This window comes from Echinops telfairi, unplaced genomic scaffold (assembly GCF_000313985.2).
Source record: "Echinops telfairi isolate 266 unplaced genomic scaffold, ASM31398v2 ScPeMD7_7424;HRSCAF=8462, whole genome shotgun sequence".
NCBI lineage: Eukaryota > Metazoa > Chordata > Mammalia > Afrosoricida > Tenrecidae > Echinops > Echinops telfairi.
Genome location: NW_022111324.1, coordinates 54,372,846 through 54,393,620, shown reverse-complemented (window position 1 = coordinate 54,393,620; position 20,775 = coordinate 54,372,846). Strand labels below are relative to the sequence as shown.

General features: G+C 43.6%; 1 pseudogene; it reads right to left on the bottom strand.

The window, feature by feature from the left end:
- Positions 1-1,411: 1,411 nt before the first annotated feature.
- The window catches only part of LOC101656658, a 63,808-nt pseudogene continuing 44,444 nt past the window's right edge, over positions 1,412-20,775 (bottom strand).

The window sequence follows — 20,775 nt, the reverse complement described above, 5'->3', positions numbered from 1 at the left end:
AGTTTTTTTCTTGATTAATTCCCATAGCTTTTAATTTTGCAGTAACTATAGATGTACAGGAAGTTGCAAAGATAGTACTAAGAGTGTCATGTACTCTTTGCCCAGTTTGCTCAATAGGAATGATCTTACATAATTACTGTACAACTTCAAAATTTTAAAAATTGACAATGGTACAATACTGTTAACTAGCCTTAGACCTTCTTCAGTTGCACCAGATTTTACATGCATTCATACTGTGCATGAACATGTTGTTCTATGCAATTTTAACACAGGTAAAGATTTGTGTGTTTACATCAAGATCCACAATGCTTGCATAACCATATAGGAATCCCGTTTTATACCTGTGTCCCCACCAGCCCATCTGTTCTTGGTTGCTAGAAGGGCTGCTTCCAGTCCAGGCTGGTACAGAGAGAGCTCTTGCAAACACTCACGCACAGGCCTTTGTGGCGATGCAGCTTTCACTTCTCAGAGATCACTGTGATGGAGCACAGTTACTGGGCCACAGAACAAGGGTATGTTTAACTTTAAAAGACATTGCCAAATTCTTTTCTAGAGTAGCTGTGCCATTGTACATTCCCATCAGCAATGTTCGATAGATCCAGCTTTTCCGTTCAAAATTCAACCATTTGGTATTATCACTACTTTTCCCCTTTAGCCAATTCTGATACGTGTGCAATGATATCACAATGTGATATTAATTCTTTACTTCTCTGTCAACTGGTGTTATCCAACATCTTTCCATGCGTTTACTCCCACTCACAAATCTTCTTTATTGACATTGAAATATCGATTGATGCTCTCTGCCCAATTCTTGGCTTTTTTTACTTCGAATGATGGAGCATTTTTTGCATTTTCTAGATTGGTCAGGTGCATGTAAGGTTGTATATAAGTCCCCTCAATTTGTAACTTGTCTTTTCCTTTTATTTCGTTTCTGCAGAGCAAACATTTTGTAATTTGATGGAGTCCAATATGTCAACGCTTTACTTTTAGGGTTCAGGCTTTTAGAGAAACGTTTAAGAATTCATCACGTGCCCTAGATCCTGAGGATTTTCTCCAATTTTTTTCTAAATATTTTATCTCTTTCATTTAAGTTCACAATTCATTTTGAGTTAATTTTTCTAAAAAGGTGGAGGTTTAGGTTGAACTTCATATTCTTGAAGGGGGTGTATGGATGCACACTCGCTAAAAAGGCTTTCTTTCCTCTAATTATTTTTGTACCGTTGCTAAAATTACTTTGGTAGATTTGCAAAGGTCTGTTTCTATGTGTCCATCCTCTGCCAACACCATTTAAATTACTGTGGCCTTATGGTAAGTCTTGAAGTCAGCTTACTGTGAGTCGTACAGCTTTCTCCATCTTCCAAATTGATGTAGTGTAATTAATTTTGCATCTTTCCCCATTTCACCTCTTGCCTTATTCTAGGGAAGAAAATTCCTGCATAAACTCTGTTTTTGGTGTTGCCACTCCTGAAAATGTTGTTGGTTTTGCTCCAGTCTGTCCTCCAACTGCTGCAGGAGAGGCCCGCTGACTGCCGCCATCTGACTGTACAGGTTCTTGGTAAACGTGGAATCGTGATGGATCTTGGGGAGTGAGTCCAGATGTGTGAGGCTGTGGATCCTCCTATGTGCACAGCATCTTGGGTAATCTACTGCTGATTCAAGGCACACTTTCCCATTGGTGACATGAGGCCCAATAGGGACAGGGATTTTGATTCTCTCATCCTCTGAGATCTTCCTGACCTGTCTGGATTGGAAGCAAGTGCAGAGACCCGGCCCGCCTTGGTGTTTTTATCTTCAACCAAACAGGAAAACATCGGTCCTACAAAGCCGAGGACATGGCTTGTGTGCAAACATCAACATGAGAAAGCCAAACAGCTAGACAAGGATGGGAATGGTACCAGCCCACAACTCTCCTTGGGCAGCCTGTAAGTTCAGCCAAGCTCTCTGCCTCCATTGAAGCCGCAGACAACTGCTCTGGAGAAATCTCCACTCGACCCTTCCTTTTAGCAGAATGGCTCAAGATGACGACAGAAAGAATGTGAATAATCTTCACAGTATCAGCTTTTTTACCAACTGTTCTCAATTCAGTACCAGCATGTGCAAATTTTGAATCACTCCTCCCCAATGCACAGCCCCATCACCTTCTCTGCTCTGTACTCAGAGCTTGGTTGAGGCAGATGGGCCTACACCACTTGCCCGACCCCCATCCTCTTTGCCATTTGTTTTAAGTTCATTTAACTCTTCGTGAAATATACTATTCCATATAAATTTGCAAATACAATTAACCATTATTTTATAAAATTAGCTAGAATTTTATACAGTGTTAATGGAATAATTTGAAGAGAACAATGTATATCATATTTTCAACTTGTCTTATGCAGAAATAGTAAAGTTCTGCATTCTTAGATCTTTGATATATTGTTTTCCATATGTATCTTGTATATTTCTTGTTAATTCCCTGGTACCTTACCATTTTTGTTACTCTTGGAAATATTGTTTCATTTTCCATCTTTTGTAGATATAGACAATTCTATTAACATTTTTGGTCTTTTAGCCAGCAATTTTTCTTTATTTCAAATTTATTAATATATTTTCTGAATCTCCTATACAGATAAACATCTTTTGTGTGAAAAGTGGTCATTTTATCTCCTCTGTTCCAAATCCATGTTCTATTTATTTTATTTATTGGCCAGGGATACTACCAATAACAGTCATCTATGAATCTCAGACACCAAAGGGAAAAAGTGTTTAAAGTTATTCTTTAACTAGAAGATTTTGTTGTTGTTACACTCTCGATTGAGACAATTCTCTTTTATTTTTAATTTCCTATACTTCTTATCATACATGTGGGTCTACATCAGAAGATAAACAGCATTTGAAGATACTATTTTATTGCCTTGTGACATAATTTTGCTTACTGGGCACTATGGTTAATATAGTTTCTGCATCTTTTATTTCTAGTTAGATTTTTCTCTTTTCTATTGATTTCACTACCATGTACCTAGATGTACGATTTGAGTTTCTCCACTTAGAATCCTTAATTATTCCTCAAATGTTGCAAGTATGGAACTTTCTCTTTGATTACTTTATCGCCTCCATTTTTTCCTTACAGAATTTCTGTTAAAAGACTTGGAATTCAATTTGTTCCACTTATATCTTAGTTCTTGATTGATATCTTTCATTCATCTTATCATTATCCTAGTTTTTAATCTGTAGCTTATTATTATCCACTGTTATTGAGTCAGATCCTGACAATATCATACAAAAATAACAAAATAATACCCAGTCCCATGCCATCTTCACAATCTTTACTCTATTTGAATCCATTGTGGCAGCTCTTGAGCCAACCCATCCTGATATTTGCCGATCCTCTACTTTATCGCATGAGGTGGGATGTTTTAGTGAGTTATTTTTCCTGGCAACCTGCCCAAAGTAAACAAGCCAACATCTCACCCATCTCCCCTCTAAGGAGCATTCTGGGTGCATTTCTCAGAAGACGGATTAGTTTGCTCATCGGGCAGTACATGGAATAGACAATATTCTTCTCCTGAACTACAATACATGCATCTGTTCTTCTGTCTTCCGCTTTCATTATCTGTGCCTTAGAGTTCATTAATGCAGTATTGTTCTAAAACACAAAGATTAATCTCTATGGCCAACTTGTGAACTCGCTGTTGGAAGTTCTTTATGTCTAATCATAACTGATGGCCTGACAGGTGACTCATCTGTGCATAGTCCGTGGGAACCTGCTCAATATGGAAAATGCTGGAGGGACCACTGAAAACCAGTTGGAGGAGTAGCATAATGAAAGAGAGCTTGAAGTAAAACAAATGTCAAGTTTCCTTTGATGTGTGACAAGTAACACGCAAATGACCTTATTAGATGGACTTTGGGGACAATTACGTCTTAAGAATTTGTACACTCCATTTCAAATTCCACCCAAAAAGTTTCTGGCATAGAGTGATCACATTTATTCTTTTTATTTCAACTCAGATCCAATGGATCTTGAAGTTTTATAAGGTTCTAAAGGACTCACATTTTTAGTCTGAGTGTATCTGACCAAATTCCTCATCTGGGCTGCCACACATAAATTGCCTCCTGCTTCTTTTTGCAAAATCCTCTAAGGCCCTTACTCTGTAAGTGGACAACTAGTCTAATGAACATTAAAAGGAATGGAAATTCTCCTCTCCCCCAATGACGACAGAGACCAGGGAAGGGGTGGGCTCTTTACTGACTGTATGCAGAGTAAGTTTTGAGAAAACAGTATTTATTGTGAGACTGTTATTTTTTTACTTAGGTCTTTCTAATTGGAATCTTAGTAGCACAGTGACTTAAAAATTGGTGGCTAACCAAGAAGAAAACAGTTCCAACCCACTCAGGGTCCCATGGGGTGATAGGTTGGCATCCTGATTCCATAATAATTTACAGACTTGTAACCCGTACAGGGCAGTGCTACTATACCCTATAAGATCATTATCAGTTAGAATGGATTCAGTGGCAATGGAGCTTAGTGGTAGAGTTTAGGAAATTTATCTGCTAAGCGTCTTTTTGATAATCCAAAGTATATATAAATAACTAAAGAGTTACGAGGATTAAAAAAATCCTACTGTTCATAAAATGATACACTTATGATGTATACTTATCAAAAATACTAAAGTAATCTGGAAATTGGTTTTCTTAGAACATGGGTTAAAAAAATCACCTTAAAATGATTAAATGTAGTAAAACTGGTTTTAACATATAAAAAGACTCTAAACTAGTTGAATTTAAGCAAGCTAGACAAATTGGTTACCTGAGACAACTGATTTCAGCTATATTGTTTTAAGCAACTAATCATCATCCCCCTCCAACAAGGAGGGAGTGATCTTATTAAACTACAAATATTGAGTTTGAATTGGTCAGTGTGCAATGAAGGCCAAAATATGATTAATATAGGTAATATGAAGAGGGGTATGGTAAAGGTGATGACCTAGTAATTCAGAGAGAAGAAAGGTCCTTCAACTGAGCTAGATAAGAAGAAAATTGGGAAGATTTAAAACTTTTTATTGGGCAGCATGAGGATCTAGGCATTGGGGAATGAAGGGTGGGGAATGCTTGGGACACAATTTGAAAGAATCCAAGAAAATGGTTTAGCAAGATGTCAGAGACATGAAAGTATTTAATACAGTAGATCTGAAGTGTAGCCACAGATGATCTGGTCAATGTCATTACCATGGACTAGAGATGGGAAGGAAAGATGCATCACTGATAAAAGACCCAAGAACAGATCCTAGAGAACAAACTGCACAACCAGAGGTCCTACAGCGAAACCCAGCTGATCTTAGCTATTTGGGTAGAAAATGTGGCTGCAAATTTAGAGTGACTTGAACCTAGATGGAAAAAAAAAAAAAAGAGATGGTCTATAGTATAAACAGAAAAAATTCTCCCCTGTTCCCAAAGACAAGTGGTGTCATTAGTGGGATAATTATATGCTGAGGGTATGATGAGTAGGCCAACTCATTGTGCCTCTAATGTGTGGGTTTTGCATTAAGATCTTTGAGCAAATGGGTAGAAAAAGAGGAGAGCACCTGGAGAAATAGAATAATCCTGTAGTTGGCAAAGCAGAATTTTGCATGAGATGGACATGAATATAATGCTGGTGGTGCAATGGTCCAGGGCTCAGATGCTACCCTACAGGGCTGAAGTTTGAACCACTGGTAGCTCCGTGGGAGAAAAGACTTGCCAGTCTTCTCCTATAACCGTTATAGCTTAGAAAACTCTATGGAGAGATTTGATACTGTCTTACAGGGTGCCTGTGGGTTGGAATTGAATTGATGACACAGCATAGCCTCAGGGTCCAGGAGCAGGGAAAGGCTCTACTGAAGAATCAGGTGTGCATAGGCAGAGTCTGTTTTGGAGAAACATCCCCAGTTGTCCTCCTGAGGAGATGACCACAGAGTGATTCAAAAAGAAAGTCTGTACATCTTTTGCAGTAACCAATGTGTAATTTGTGCTCCTCCTGAGGGCTTTCTTGTCTTGATCAACCACCTCTCTCCCCTGCTCTATTTTACCTCCCTTCTGGCTTTGTATGAACACCTATAGTTCCTTGCTCTTATCTATCTTCATGGCACATTGTGTTATTTCTTTTCTCCGTCATTAGATGCTAAGCTTCCAGAGGCAGGAAACCTTGCTTTCATCATTGCATCACCAGTGCCTCACCAGTATCCAGCATACCAAAGACAGTGAGGAATGGATTAAGACATATGAATAGGTGCATGGATAAGTTATTGCATAGATACGTAGTGCGCGCGCACACACACACACACATTCACGCACATAGACACTCTCTGTGCTTCTTTGATGCTTGTCCCTGAGCTATGCCTCCCTGTGTGTGAAACGTAATTCTAGGGAGGATGCCCTTCTGCTGTTCTTTCATCAGTTCACCTGTCAGCAGTTCTGTCTCATCATCTCCCTAGCTGTCATGTTTAATATCAGCCATGCAAATGTGGACCATTGTCTGGGATTCCATCCCCATTTCTAACATCTGTCTCCATCCCTCCAGCCTCCCCTCTTCCGTTGTTGTTCAGCATTTTCTCTATGCTAGGAGGAGGGCAGCAGCAATTTGCTTTCTTGCCATGTTTACTTTATGTCTTTGCCCAATATCTATTTGTCATTTTTATTGCATTTCTCTCTCTCTGTATTTATCTTTGGGTGAGGCCTTGTCCTTAGCATTTGCTTTCAGAAAAGAGAACTGACTGTCTTATGGAAGTAGGGATTTATGTTACTGGTTCCTACTGAACCTGACTACATAGAAAATAGAACACTCACCCACCTAGCAGGGACTACAGAACGTCCACACTATACAGTGAGCTTCCTTGCATTCTTTAAAACACTTTCAACAGCATTATTTCATGTGAGCCTCACAAGGGTAATACAGGCCAGGTGTCATTGCCTTATAAAAAGACATCAGAGCTAGGGACTCTGGTTTGTGTTTGAACACTATCTGCCATTGTGACTTTGGCAAGTCACTTACTACCCTGAGCCTCTATGTCACGCCTCTCATATAGTGAAAAATAATACCGATCACTTTTCTACCTATAGCTTAGAATTTGTATATGCTATGTTAACCACCTCATAGTATTTGAATAATGCTCCCATCAGACGTCATGGTTGTGAGGTGCTGTTAGGACCCTATGTGCAATGGAACCAAACAATGCCCAGTCCTTTGCTCTCCTGAAAATCATTGCCAAGTTGCAACCCATTTTTGCAGTCATGCTGTCAACTCATCTCATTGGGAGTCATCCTCTTTCTCACTGGCCCTCTGTTTTATGAAACATGATGTCCTTCTGGACCCTGGAGTTGGTCCCTCGAGAAAACATGTCCAAAGCGGTGAATCCAAGTCTTGACAGACTTGCTTCTCAGGAGCATGCAGGCTGCCCTTCTTCAGAGACGGGTTAGTGCGATCTCCTAGTCCACGGGCCAGGCAAGATTCTTCAGCAGCATCACCAGGCCAAGGCATCAGTTCTCTTTGAGATGTCCCGCTTTCCCATGCATACGAAGGGAATGAAATACCTTGACTTGTTCAAGGGAACCGTCAGCTTTAAAGTGCCATTTTTGCTTGCTAGCACATTGGCCAAAATAAGATCGTGTCCGTGAAAGCTGCTTTGAAGTGGGAAAGCACTACACAATCACAATGGATTGTCACTTGAGTACTGGTATGGTAATAATAGAGGAGCCCTGGGGTGTAAGGGTTACTATATTGGGCTGCAATCCTCAAGGTTAGAAGTTTGATATCATCGGCCACTCTCCAGAGCAAGAGGAGGCTTTCTACTCCTGTAACAAGTGACAGTCTTGGAAACTCATAGGGGCTGTTCTACCCTGTTCTATTCGGTGGCAGTGAGTTAGGATGCTGAATTTTACGGAGGTAGACTATAGACTATTTTGGATGATCAGAACCCAAGTCTTATCCCAAGACTTGTCTCAGGTTCTGATAGAGGGCACCCAATGTACTGCTCGACGTCAGGCAATGACTGCGTAGTGAAACACAGTTCTCCCTCCGCCTCCCGACCGCACCACACGTACACAGACACGGCCTCCTGCTCCAGGGAGACGTGCCAAGCTTCCTCTCTCCATCGGCCCCGGGAAAACAGCTAAGTTTCTCTCTTGCTCTGAGCACACTCCCTCATCCAAGAGGCTGTTGGCTTAAACCAGCGGTTCGCAACCTGTGGGTCGCGACCCCTTTGGGGGTCAAACGGCCCTTCCACAGGGGTCACCTAAGACCATCGGAAAACACATATTTCCAATGGTCTTAGGAACCAAGACACCACTCCTCTATCCGTCTCCAGGCAGGTCCGCCCACATGCAGATATGTCCACAGCGTAAAGATTGTTACCCATATCACACCATGCTTCAAGACAAAAAATTTCATTTATTTGTCATTAGAAATAAATATTTCACAATATATAATTACATATTGTTTTGTGATGAATCACTATGCTTTAATGATGTTCAATTGTAACAATGAAAATACACCCTGCATATCAGATATTTACTTTACGATTAATAATAGTAGCAAAATGACAGTGATGAAGTAGCAACAAAAACAACTCGATGGTTGGGGGTCCCCACCACATGAGGAACTGTGTGAAAGGGTTGTGGCGTTAGAAAGGTCGAGAACAACTGGACTAAACCAAAGAGAAGGAAGCAGCTGACTTTGTGAGCATTTGGTCGCTATCAGCCAAATGTCAAGGTGGTGACCAGGAAACTCACTCGGACTCGTTTTGGTTTCCCACCATCTCTCCTTCATGGCTGCACGGCCTGAGCAATTACCTGATTCATGGAATATTTTTTACTCTTCTTAAAAGTATTGCAACTTGTCAATGGTCTTCCTTTCAGGTGAAATAACTCCCTGGTGGTCATCTAGAAGTTTCCTCTTATGCTGCATTTGTAACTCGGTCACCATGGCTACTTTTGTTTGTTTGTTTTTAATGTGTTTACATTTGTTTGCAATTGATCTGTAATCAGAAGAGAGAAGGGAGCCTGGGACCACCGTGTAAATGGATTGAGAGAGGTGAGTGACCTCAGAGAGCAGAGCTGAGGTTAAAGGCACTCCCGAGCAAGCAAGATGGAAGTATATTCCTTCCATTCAGAAGTAACTAGCTGTAAACAGCTTCAAATCCAGTTGCTTTCACTGGGATAGTGATGAAGCTGGCTCTGTTGATAAAAGCCAGCACATCTCCCCTCCCTAATTCAAGCATCAGCTTGACCCTCTCTTCTGATTAAATGCTTATAATTTTTCTCCCAGCATGTAATTTTTTAATTATAATATGTTTGAAGAAGATCAAAATTATTTGGCTGTTTGCAGGGTGATTGTTGACAGCAGAGTCAATCCGTTTCTTCTCTGATCTGCTGGGAACCCAGTGGTTGTCTGAGAAATAATAATTGATGGTAGTGGCCCAGGTGCCCCCTGCAGATGGGTGATGGGCTCACAGAAAGTTATCTGCAGTGTGGAGAAGGTTCTGGAGTCACTCGGGGCTCATTCTTGCCTCCCTGTGAATTTATAGATGGCGTGAAAGAGAAGGAAAAAGACATTAGACATACAGACATGCTCTTAGTCACCAGAGAAAGAAATCTGCTCAAAAGTGTCCAGTTTGCTGACCTGAGATGAGATACAGTGGTATTTGATAAGAGAGATTTGTGTAAACCAATGTTTTACCTTGTCGTAGCTCAAGCAACCTTCTTCTCCTTGTTCTCAGTAGTCAGTTGCTGTCAAGTTGATGCAAAATATAATATTTTCCATAGTTTAAAAAATCAACTTTCTAGAAAGGTGGGATGGGAGAAAGAAACTCGGAAAGATGAGTGTGGGCAGGGTGGGGAGAGTCTCTGAAAGAAGAACAGAAGGAAATGAGGCTTTCTTCCCCAGCTGTTAGCGTGATGTGGACGCACAGTCAAGACTGCGGCCTGTGGCCCTCGGAAATTCTCAGATCTGTCCCATCACTCACCAGCTGTATAACTTTGGGTCAGACACGTTGCCTTTCTAAACTTCTCAATCCTCACAATAAAAGTAAGAATAATGAACTACCACATGAAGGAAGGCGCCCCGGCGGCCCCGTGGCTAAGGGCTTGTCTGTTAACCAAACCCACCAGCCGCTCTACAGGTGAGAGAAGAGGCTGTCTGTCTCTGTGGAAATTACAGACCTAGAACCCCTATAGAGCAGTTCTCCTCTGTCCTGTGGGGTCACCGATGAGTCCGAATCTACTCATTGGCAGTGTGTGTGTGTGTGTGTTGGTTTGGTGTGATTTACCACATGGACTGTAATACTTAAAAGAAGGAGGAATATATCTTTGATACCGCTTAGTACACTACTCTCTGCAGCGTCAATACTTAGTAACCATTAACTATTAGAGCACACTCTTCGTGTCCCTGTCATCAACTATGATAGCAAAAACTCCTTGTTTCAGCAGTACGAGGAAGCTCTCTTTCTTTGCAAACTCTGCACACAGGTTAAACTCCCAGCTGTCTGGACCACTCTGAGCCTGCCCTTTCTGGAAGTAAGTGGGTGGAGGAAGGGACCCCAGGAAGACTCCATCTGAAGGAGCTATCGGCCTGAACCTCAGAAGTCACGGCCCTTGGGCTCCATTTCCTGCTTGTCTGATCTGTGTGGTTTTTGTTTGTGTTTTTTTGTTTTTCCTGCAGTCAGCTCTGTGACCCTTGGACCTGAAAAGGATACTGAATTGCCAATTCAATTTACCTAAAACTGGTGGAGCCTGAAAGCCTGGCCTACATTGACACACAGCTAATCTAATACAAATTGATTTTGGTTTTAAATTCAAGTGAGTCAAGAAATTGCTGTGGATTTCCCCCAAACACAAAGGGCTCTGCTTTGCCGCATAGGCAACGTGTCTGACCTAGGCTTACCACTTCTTAGTCTTGGTCACCAGCATTGTCTTTTTATGGCTGGCGGCTCAAGTGGCCCTGAGAGAGAAGTGGACAAAAAGGTCACTTGTCAAGTCGTTTGGACCCACCAGCCCTCCACAGGAGAAAGATGTGATGGTGCACTGCCTCTGTAAAGATTGCTGTTTCCCCCTTAGGAACCCTGTGGGGAAGTTCCACTCTGTTCTCACCTTTCACTGTGAGTGGGAATTGAGAATGATTTTTGGATGTTTGTTTGTGCTGTTGTTGGAGGCACTATACCCTCATGCACTCAAAAATGTTGACCTTGGTGCAGAGTGATTCAAGGAGCTCTTGTCCTTCATCCTGAACTCCCCATTGGGTTTCCCTTGATGTGGAGTTGGCTTAGTCTTTGATGGTGATATCACATCACTGATTCAGAGGCTCTTCTCCCAAAGCCCTCCCAATCTAGCAAGCACTTCCCTAAGTTCCTCTAGCACAGGCTGAGGGTTTTTGACTTAGGATTTCCCTGTTGTCAACTGCCTATCCCCTCCACTCTTCTTGCTTGAATTTACTTCAAGACATCCCAACTTAGGACTACTGCAAAATGCCCAGCACTGGTTATAATCTGCAAAGAAATCCCACAAATCACTTTTATTAAATAATTCTTAGGCTAATTTCTAGATGTGAAAGAAGGGACAGAAGTCAAACGGTGGGAGCTGGGAAGAAAGACCATTGTGTGCCATGCATGGGGAAAATTAGAAGTCATCCTCTCCCTCTTCTATGGGCATGTTCAACTGTCATGAGAATGCCTGCTAAGAGGATTGCAGTGATTATATAAGATAATGGCACACGACGATCACTTAACACCCATTGGCTATTGGGAATTTTTAAAAACCTTGCATCAGCAAGATGAAAAATGGGCCAACTGAACAGGATCAGAAACTAGGAGATGCTATTGACTTTAGTAGAGCAGATCCCCAGAAAAAATACACAACCAGCCAGGGTCTGGCTCCCCTGGGAGATCCAATAAGCAGACAGGTAGACAGGAAATCATCGAGGGAAAAAAAAAAGAAAGAACTTGGGTCTGAGATAGAGCCTTGGTGGCCCTGTGGGATACATATTGAGCTACTAACCCCTTGGTCAGTGGCTCAAACCATTTAGTTGCTCTGCGGATGAAAGGCGAGGCTGTCTGCTCTTGTAAAGAGTTGCAGTCTTAGAAAGTCTTAGAAAGCCTCTAGGGGGTCACAGTAAATCAGGATTGACTAGGGGGCAGTGAGTTGGGTGGGTCTGAGGTGGGATGCAGATTTCAGTCCCTACTTAGGTGGTGTAGTGGGGCTTAAACTCTAACATGTAGGAGTTTCCCACGCAGTGTTAATGAAAAAATGGAGATTTTCAGTCACCATCTACAGATTTTTTAGATCATTAAGTAGGAGAATTTTTTAAAACAAACTCTTCAGATGATTCCAATATAGCTGGTTTGCAAGACACTCTTGGGGAAACTCGACAATACAAAGACAAGCAAGAAGCAAGAAAGATCTCAGTCCTAGAACTAGGTCATTTGCAAAGTTGTTCCTGGGGTCAGTCAGAAACGTGCTACCACAACTCCAGCTCTAGGGGCTGAGCCTCAGGAGCCAAAGCAATAAAACCCAAGCTATTTTTACCACTGGGCCAATCCAGCCACTCTGCAAGACAGGGTCGGTTTCAGAGGGGAAAGCACATCAAATATACAGTAAAACTTCTTCTCTGAACTCAAGAGAAATCAAGATGGTTTTGCCCAAGAGACGAATGCCCTTTGTCTCTGGCACTCATCCTTTCATTCAGACATGAATGCATTTATTCAGCATCCAAGTACTGAGTGCATTGTAATCCTTGCTTCCATTACTCCAATGATCTTGCTCCGGAATATCAGAATTGCTCTGAAAAATCCTCTTAAGCACTTGATACATTCAAAGTCTAATTTATCATCTTTCTAGTCATCTCCAAATTAACTTTCTTCCCTAAATTCCTGTTCTCTGAAGGATAAAGAAAGAAAATTAGAATCATTTTTATATCTATATGCTATGGACTACAATACCAAGGAGTTTACTTCTATCAGTGTAAAAAAATGGTATAGGGGGCAATGGTTTTCAGGCATGTCACACACCTTGAAGCACAGTGTTTACAGAAAACATATTTTATCCTATAAGGCTAAAAAATTATAAGAACAGAAAATAATTGCAAACAGCTGGTATGTCTACCATTGTAAATTATAAGGCTTCTGTACAGAAAAATAATGAGGAAATTGTTAGGCTATGAGTCAGAGCTACAGGGACTGATCTGGAAGTTGATGCCGACTCACTGTGACCCTATAGGACAAGGTAGAACTGTCCCTGTAAGTTTCCAAGTTTCTCATAACTCATTATAAGAGTAGAAAACTTGTCTCCTCATAAGAGCTGGTGGCTTGCCCTGCGGACCTTGTGGATTGAAGTCCAATGAGTAATAACTGTGTCACCAGGGATCATTACCTGTCTAGGATACAACAGTAAAAGAATAAGTCAAGTAGCAGGGGAGTATCCATGATATTCCAAGTATATTTCAAATGTACATCTATGTGCTTGCAAAAAGCATGAACTAGTTTGGGGAAGGTTCATGTGCTAGGGTTCTCTAGAGAAACAACACCAGAACACTTATGATGTTAGATAGATAGATGATAGATGATAGATAGATAGAACATAAGAAATAATCAGCTAATTAGTCCAGAGAGCAGCACATATGGCTCAGTTCAACTCACTTCCATGAGACAGTTAATACTCTGGAAATCTTTTGACTCAAGAGAGCTGCTGGGTTCAAGTCAAAGAAGCAGACAGCTGAGTCTTCTGTGGAGCAATACAAGAAGTCCGGCCATAGGCAGCAAACAGCAGTGCAGGTCACCAATAGTCAGCCAGATGACAGGGTCTGACTGTCCCCAGCTCAAGCAATGTATACACCAGCAGCGTGGCATAGCGGGTCTTGAAGGAACCTCAAACTACAGCAACACAGTTCACAGGTTGGATGTTCCAAAGGTAGTGTAGCTCACAAGTTGAGGCAGAGAACTAGCTAAGGCAGCTGCACACTGGTCTGATCATCAGAGAGCAAGAGATAAGAAAGACAAGGCTCACCGAGCCATCTATCTCTTTGCCCTTCAATAAAACAGCAACCTTATTAATCTCACATGTGTTTATTGGCCAGGTTGGCACAATAAACCTATCTATCACAGTGCGCCTACTTTTTGTCTGGAAATTGGGACTAAGAGTTTTGGGTACTTTTAACATGTCATTGTACATAATCTTCTATTTCCCCCTTTTCACCATGAGTATATATTGATCTTTGAATAAAAACTCAAATGCCTCAAATTCATTTTCGTTGAGTTGATTCCAACTCATGGAGACCTTATAGGGCCGAGTAGAACTGCCCCCAGTGGGTTTGCAAGGCTGTAAATCTTTAAGGGAAACGAAAGCTTTCTCCCATGAAGTGGCTGGTAGTTTCAAACTGCTGACCTTGGGTAGCAATCCAGTGCATAACCCACTACGGTCTGGGCTACTGTAGCATAAAAACGTATGAGAAATTACCAAAGTTTCAGAATGCAGATATCCGTTAGTCGTGGTTACTATCTTGGGAGGTATCCTTTGGCATTTTCTTCCCACAGTGACACTTTCTTAGAGGAATATAACCCTCACACAGGTCCATTTTGATATGAATGTAGGATGGACAGGAAATGAAGTCTTGGTGGATCCGCTGTCAAAATTTCACTTTCTATGCTTGGGATCCCTGCTTGATTCCTGTCTGTCGTCGAAGGATTTTGTGTCACCCTGAGGCTGAACAGTTTGCAGCAGAGCTTCCAGACAAGATGCACTAGAAAGAATGGTAACCTACTTCCTAAAAGTAACCAATGACAGCCTATCGGTCACCATAGTTTGATCCAGAACTGATGGTGGCCAGGGTGTAGGGCCAGGTTGAGTTCTGTTTGGGTGTGCATGGGGTCACCATGAGGGCAGGGGACAACTCAGCAGCCTATAACAGCAGCCACCACAAACAAAGGGAAGAGGCCACGTGGGGAGTGAGGTCTGGCAATGATGTGGAAAGAGGTGGGGGGCTCCTGACCCACTGCGGGCAGGCAACAGTTCATCCTGAGAAACAAGGGAGCGAGAAGAACAACGGAAATGAAAGGCTGTCCATTTCCAAGTTCGGGGGTTCTCTCTGTGGGTGTAACCTAGAGGATTCCCAGCAGGGGACTGAGGGTCAGAGGTGAAGGGAGTGGGAGTCAGCAATTAAAGAGAAAGCATGTGCTCTGTGGGCTTGGAAGGCTGTTGTTTGGGTTGGACAGTTCTTCTGAGGAAATCAGCTGGATTGTTGCTCAGCCCTCCCCTTCCCGAGCCAGGCTGGGAGACGCAGCCCTTGTGGTCTCTGGGCACTGGAGTCAGAAAGCCTGGGTTTGGCTCCTAGCACTCCTGACCTTAGTGCATTAAGGAATTAGTCTTTCAAATGCTTAACTCTGCTAAAAGTTGTAGCTAGGCATAAAGGTACTGGGGGTTCACGCTTGTTGTTCCTAAGTAAAGCCGAAGAACCAACCGTGTACCCCACTTTTATGCCAGACATCATCTTGAGGGCTCCTGTCTGGTGTGCCTGCCCTGTCCGCACAGCCAGAAGCTCAACCCTTTCCCAGGATGTTGGGGCGCAGTGCCCTCTGGGAAGCCTTGCTCACTCAGACAGAACACGACCTGAACATCGCAGTCAGTTCATTCCAGCCTCAAGCAGATGCCCCGATTCCACTTGGGAATGCAATGGAGGTGGCTGTCTCTTGAGTAACAACACAAAGGCAGCGCGCTGACGTCCTGCTGTTGCTTGCAGCTGCAGGACCCCCTCTCCCTACCCACGTCCCTGGGCTGGCCTGAGAGGAAAGTCTGCAAGATGGTGTCAGAGTGGACCTGGGCGCAGGTCAGATGCAGGCGGCACCTGAGCTCCAACCCAGGGTAACACCAAACTGTAAGCAACCCTCAGCCTGGAGAGTGCAGCTTCCTGTTCCTGGGGCCCTGTTGCTTGTTCCGCTCTTCCCTGGGTGGTCTTGCTGAAACCCGCAGTTTGGACAGTGTCAAAGAGCTCCAAGCATAAACACTGCACCCGCCAGCAGAGGCGGTGTTTACAAGAGTGAAGGCCAGCCAGATCCCAGCTCATTTTACTTTTCTCCTCAATCCTCTGCTTATCTAGGCCCAGCTCTCTCTTCTCCATGGGCAGGGCAGTTTGCTCTCCAAAACTCAGGTCAAGGGGTCCCCAAGGTCGCACGTGTCTGTGAGTCACCCTTGACTTCTTCAGTCCCTCACTCACTACCTAATCACTCTCCAGCAAAATAAAGCAAGGTCCCAGGAGGTTGATGGGGCATCGTGGTGACCCCGTGAGTCTCGGTGGCACTGTGCTTCCTCGGTTTTCTCTGGCTGGTTTTTCAGCAGCTGATCTCCTGGCCTTTCTTCGGAGGCACCTGTGGGTGGGCTCCACCCTCTAACCTTTGACCAGCAGCTGACGGTGCTCACTGCTTGCACCGCCCAGGAACTAGAATCTGCCAGTATGTCTTGTGATGACAATTCCCCAAAGTTTTCTCAAATCTGTCGACTTGTCCCAACCCTGTATGCCGCTCTGTCCTTGTCACCCCTTCCTGAATGACCTGCGCTGCCCCTGGCCTGGCCTTTCGATGCTCCTCTTGCTCATGAGCACCCATTGTTGGCTTCGCTGCCTATGTGTGCATCCAAATAAACAAACCCAAACAGAAAACTCCCCATATGCTATCATGGACCCCATGAGAAAATAGTCAATGACCCTGAATTGTCTCCAGAAAGCAAAACTAATCTCCATGGGACCTGGAGGGCCTTTGGCAAGCTGGAAGCCTGTCATATCAGAACAGCTGCTGGGCGTTAAGCAACTAGTATGTCCCAGACAGATAACAGACCGGGCAGTTCACAGATGCAACATTTATGAAGAAGTCTGAGACACCTACCTTCTTGCTACTCTGACCTATTGTGCTGCTCTGGCACCTCCCTCCTCCCCCGCTGACTTCTGAATACACCACTCCTTCTGCCCTTCTCCTGTGATCAATCTTTCCCTCTGTCCTTCAAGATCCAGCCCCTAGGCACTGGCATCAACCCCTAAGAAGGCTGCCACAGCCTCCTACACACACCTACTTGCTCCCTCTGTAAGCCCATGGCATCTTTTAATAAGGCGCTGCTTACTGACCTGTGCAGCACCTTCCTACATGCCTGGCTTTCCTCATTGGCTAGAACTCTCCTGAAGCAGTGCCGTCCACAGTGCTTGGGGCTTACTAACTCACGTTCAGTAAGTGGCAGAGAGAGGGGGCCTGTGTGATTAGAAGGCAGAGATCCAAGGAGCAAAACGTGAACTTGAGGTGGAGAGTGTGATGAGGGTGCTCCTGTGGAGCCCCAGGTGAGCCTGGAAGGAGTTTCCACCTTGACTTTCTCCCACCACACCTTAGAAGGGAGAACTGAGAGGGGAACAGAAGGACCTCTGGAGACTGAGGTGGGGCTGAAAATAAACCAAACTCTGGAGGAGCTCAGGGGCTTTGCTATTTTAAGCTGCATCTTTGCCATCATGGGTCTGTTATCTTCATTCGGCTCCTGGATGGCATTTTAGTCCACAGCAGGCTTAATCAAGCAGAATGTAGAAACTATTCAGAATAATGTGGGGAAACCCGGGTGGTCTTTACACAAAGGGTCCTTGGTGGTGCAGTAGTGAAGCAATTGGCTGCTAGCTGAAGGTCGTGGGTTTGAACCCACCATCTGCTCCGCAGAAGAAAGATGTGGCAGTCTGTGTCTGTCACGATTATAGCCTTAGGAACCATCTGGGACCATTCTGCTCTGTTCCGTGGGTTTGTTATGTGTTAGAACGGACTCAAAGGCAACGGGTTTGCTTTGCACTTTTTGGTATGTTTAAAGCCAACAGCTTTCATTTGACAAAACTTATGAGACTCTTCCGTGCATCTCCAGTTGTAATTTATCCTTCTGCTTTGCATCTACATTCCTTCCATTGTGGAGAGGATGAGCAGCCTGGTGGAGCTCATGCCGTGAAGACTCATCTCAGCTCCAAGTGAAGATAATCTGTCCCATAATAATCAAACCCTGATAAAGGTCTCTTTCTCTGTCCCTCCTTTTTCACTTAGTACTCCTGTCCCCAATGCCCACTGAGCTATTACTACCTGTACCTCCTCAGGATGAGGCCACTCTTCCCCAGTGTGGTAGTTATACAGTCTGGTGTCAATTTGGGACTTGAGAGGATTGAGGGTGAAGGGGTGGACTCTAGTCTGTCAATCGGATCATAGCCAATGAGGCCTCTGTGTGGGCAAGGCTTTCTCTCGAGAATTCTGGGAAATCTGATTTTTCCTCCTTGGAGGTGGGAGACACACTCTCTCTCTACTCACTCCCTGGGAGACCATGCAGCTGACAAGACACATGGAATGACACTAGTGACCTGAGCCGGAGAAGCCACATGGACCTACCCTGATGCAACCAGACCTCTGAAGCCAGAGAAGCCACCTAGAGATTCCTACCAGCACTGAGATGCTTGCAACACCACTGGCTTCAAAGACTTTCTACCCATTGGCCTGTGATTATGCTGCATTCCGCGTCATTGCATGTGTTCCATGAGTCTGAAGAGGACTTTATAGATGGGTATGAGATATATGGGCTAATATAGGACTTACGGACTTGATCTGTACTGGGCTGGGATATTTTCTCAATAATCAACTGCTGTTGTATATAAAATTATTTCTTATACACATATGCGTGCTTCTCTATGGATTTGTTTCTCTAGTCTACCCAGAGTAACACACCCAGTTTCTTCATCTGTACATAACACTAATATTATGATCTACATCAAAAGAGTTATTGTGAGGATTGCAAAAGATAATCAAGTATTTAACACGTGCAAATAGTAAATAATAACTGTAAACAAAGACTGGAATTTTAATCATTTGAATTAGTCTATTTTTCCAAGACGTACAACCAGATTCCCTGAGATGTCCCCCTAAGGTTCTCCCCTGGTTTCTTCCAGTTTTCTTCTTATTTTTTTTTTAACTGGGGTATCATTTTTATTATGTGTTTATTTTATCATCCTCATGAAGACAAGGATACTGGTTTATGCTAGTGTCACTTTTTTTTTATAAATCATTTTATTGGGGCTCATACAATTCATCACAATACATACATCAATTGTGTAAAGCACACTTATACATTTGTTGCCCTCGTCATCTCAAAATTCACTTTCCTCTTGGGTTTCTGGAATTAGTTCATTTTTCCTTTTTCCCTTGCCCTTCCCTCCCCACTACCTCCTCCCTCATGAAACCTTAATAATTTATAAATTATTATTATATCTTATCTTACACTGCCTGGTGTCTCCCTTCACCCACCCTTCTGTTGCCCATCCCCCAGAGAGGAGGTTATATGTAGATCCTTGTAATTGATTACCTCTTTCTAGGCCCCCTTACCTCCCAGTATTGCCACTGTCACCGCTGGTCCTGAGGAGTTCATCTGTCCTAGATTCCCCATGTTTCCAGTTCCCATCTGTACCTCTGTGCATCCTCTGGTCTAACCAGGTTTGCAAGGTAGAATTGGGGTCATGGTAGTTCGGGGGAGGAAGCATTTAAGAACTAAAGGAAGGTTGCGGGATTCATTATTGATATACCGAACCCTAAGTGACTCATCTCCTCCCCACTACCCCTTTGCAAAGTATGTTCAGTTGTCTACAGATGCGCATTGGGTTCCCATCACACACCACCCTCATTCTCAATGATATGATTTTTTTTTTCCTCCCCCGCCTTTGGTGCTTGAAGCCAGGTCCCTTCAGCCCTTCATGATCACACATGTTGGTGTGCTGCTTCCATGTGGGCTTTGTTGCTTCTGGGCTAGATGGCCACTTGTTTACTTTCAAGCCTCTAAGTCACCAGATGCTATAGGTCTCAATAGCCGGGCACCATCAGCCTTCTTCACCACACTTGCTTATGCACACATTGGTCTTCAGCATTTTATGTGGGGAAGGTGGTCACAATGATGGTTTTTGATCTTTGGCGTCTGCTACCTGATCAACACCTCGTGTTCACACAGACTTGTGTGCTTCTTCTCTGTGGGCTTTGTTGTGTCCGAGCTAGGTGGCCGCTTGTTTGCCTTCAAGCCTTTCAGACTCCAGACGCTATATCTTTTGATAGCCGGACACCATCAGCTTTCTTCACCACATTTGCTGATGCACACGTCTGTCTTCAGCAATCATGTCGGGAAGGTAGGTATCATGAAATGACCGTTTAGCTGAGCAAGCTGCTCCTGTATTGAGGGAATGCACATGAGGAGGTCCAATGTCCACCTGCCACCCTACTACCAAACCTATAAATATTTGCACCTAGGTCCATTTCCCCCATAATCTTAAATATATTTACATATGTACATGTCTGTAGTTAGACTTCTATGTATGCCCTTTGCCTCCTACTCCTTTCCTCTATTCCCTTATGCGCTCCTCCTGTCCCATTACCATGTTCAGCCTTCATTCTGATCTCGGTAATTCCTCTCAGTTACCTTGCGCTTGGTCGCTCCCTACCAGTCCTCGCATCCCCTCCCTACCATTGGTTTTGAACCATTTGTTGTTCCCTTGTCCCTAGATTGGCCTACACCTCTTCCCTTCCCTTACCTCCCACACTCCCATGTCCCTCTGGGGCCATTGGTCCCTTTATTTTCTTTTCACATTTTTTTTGTCCAGCATCTCTTATCTAGGTGGACGTGCAGATATATTAATATGTGCTTAAAATTGGGGATGGCTTTGACAGCACAGTACCAAAGTGGCTCATAAGAACATGGAGACGACGGCAGCAGCACCAACAAGCTAACAAAAAAGCCACTGAC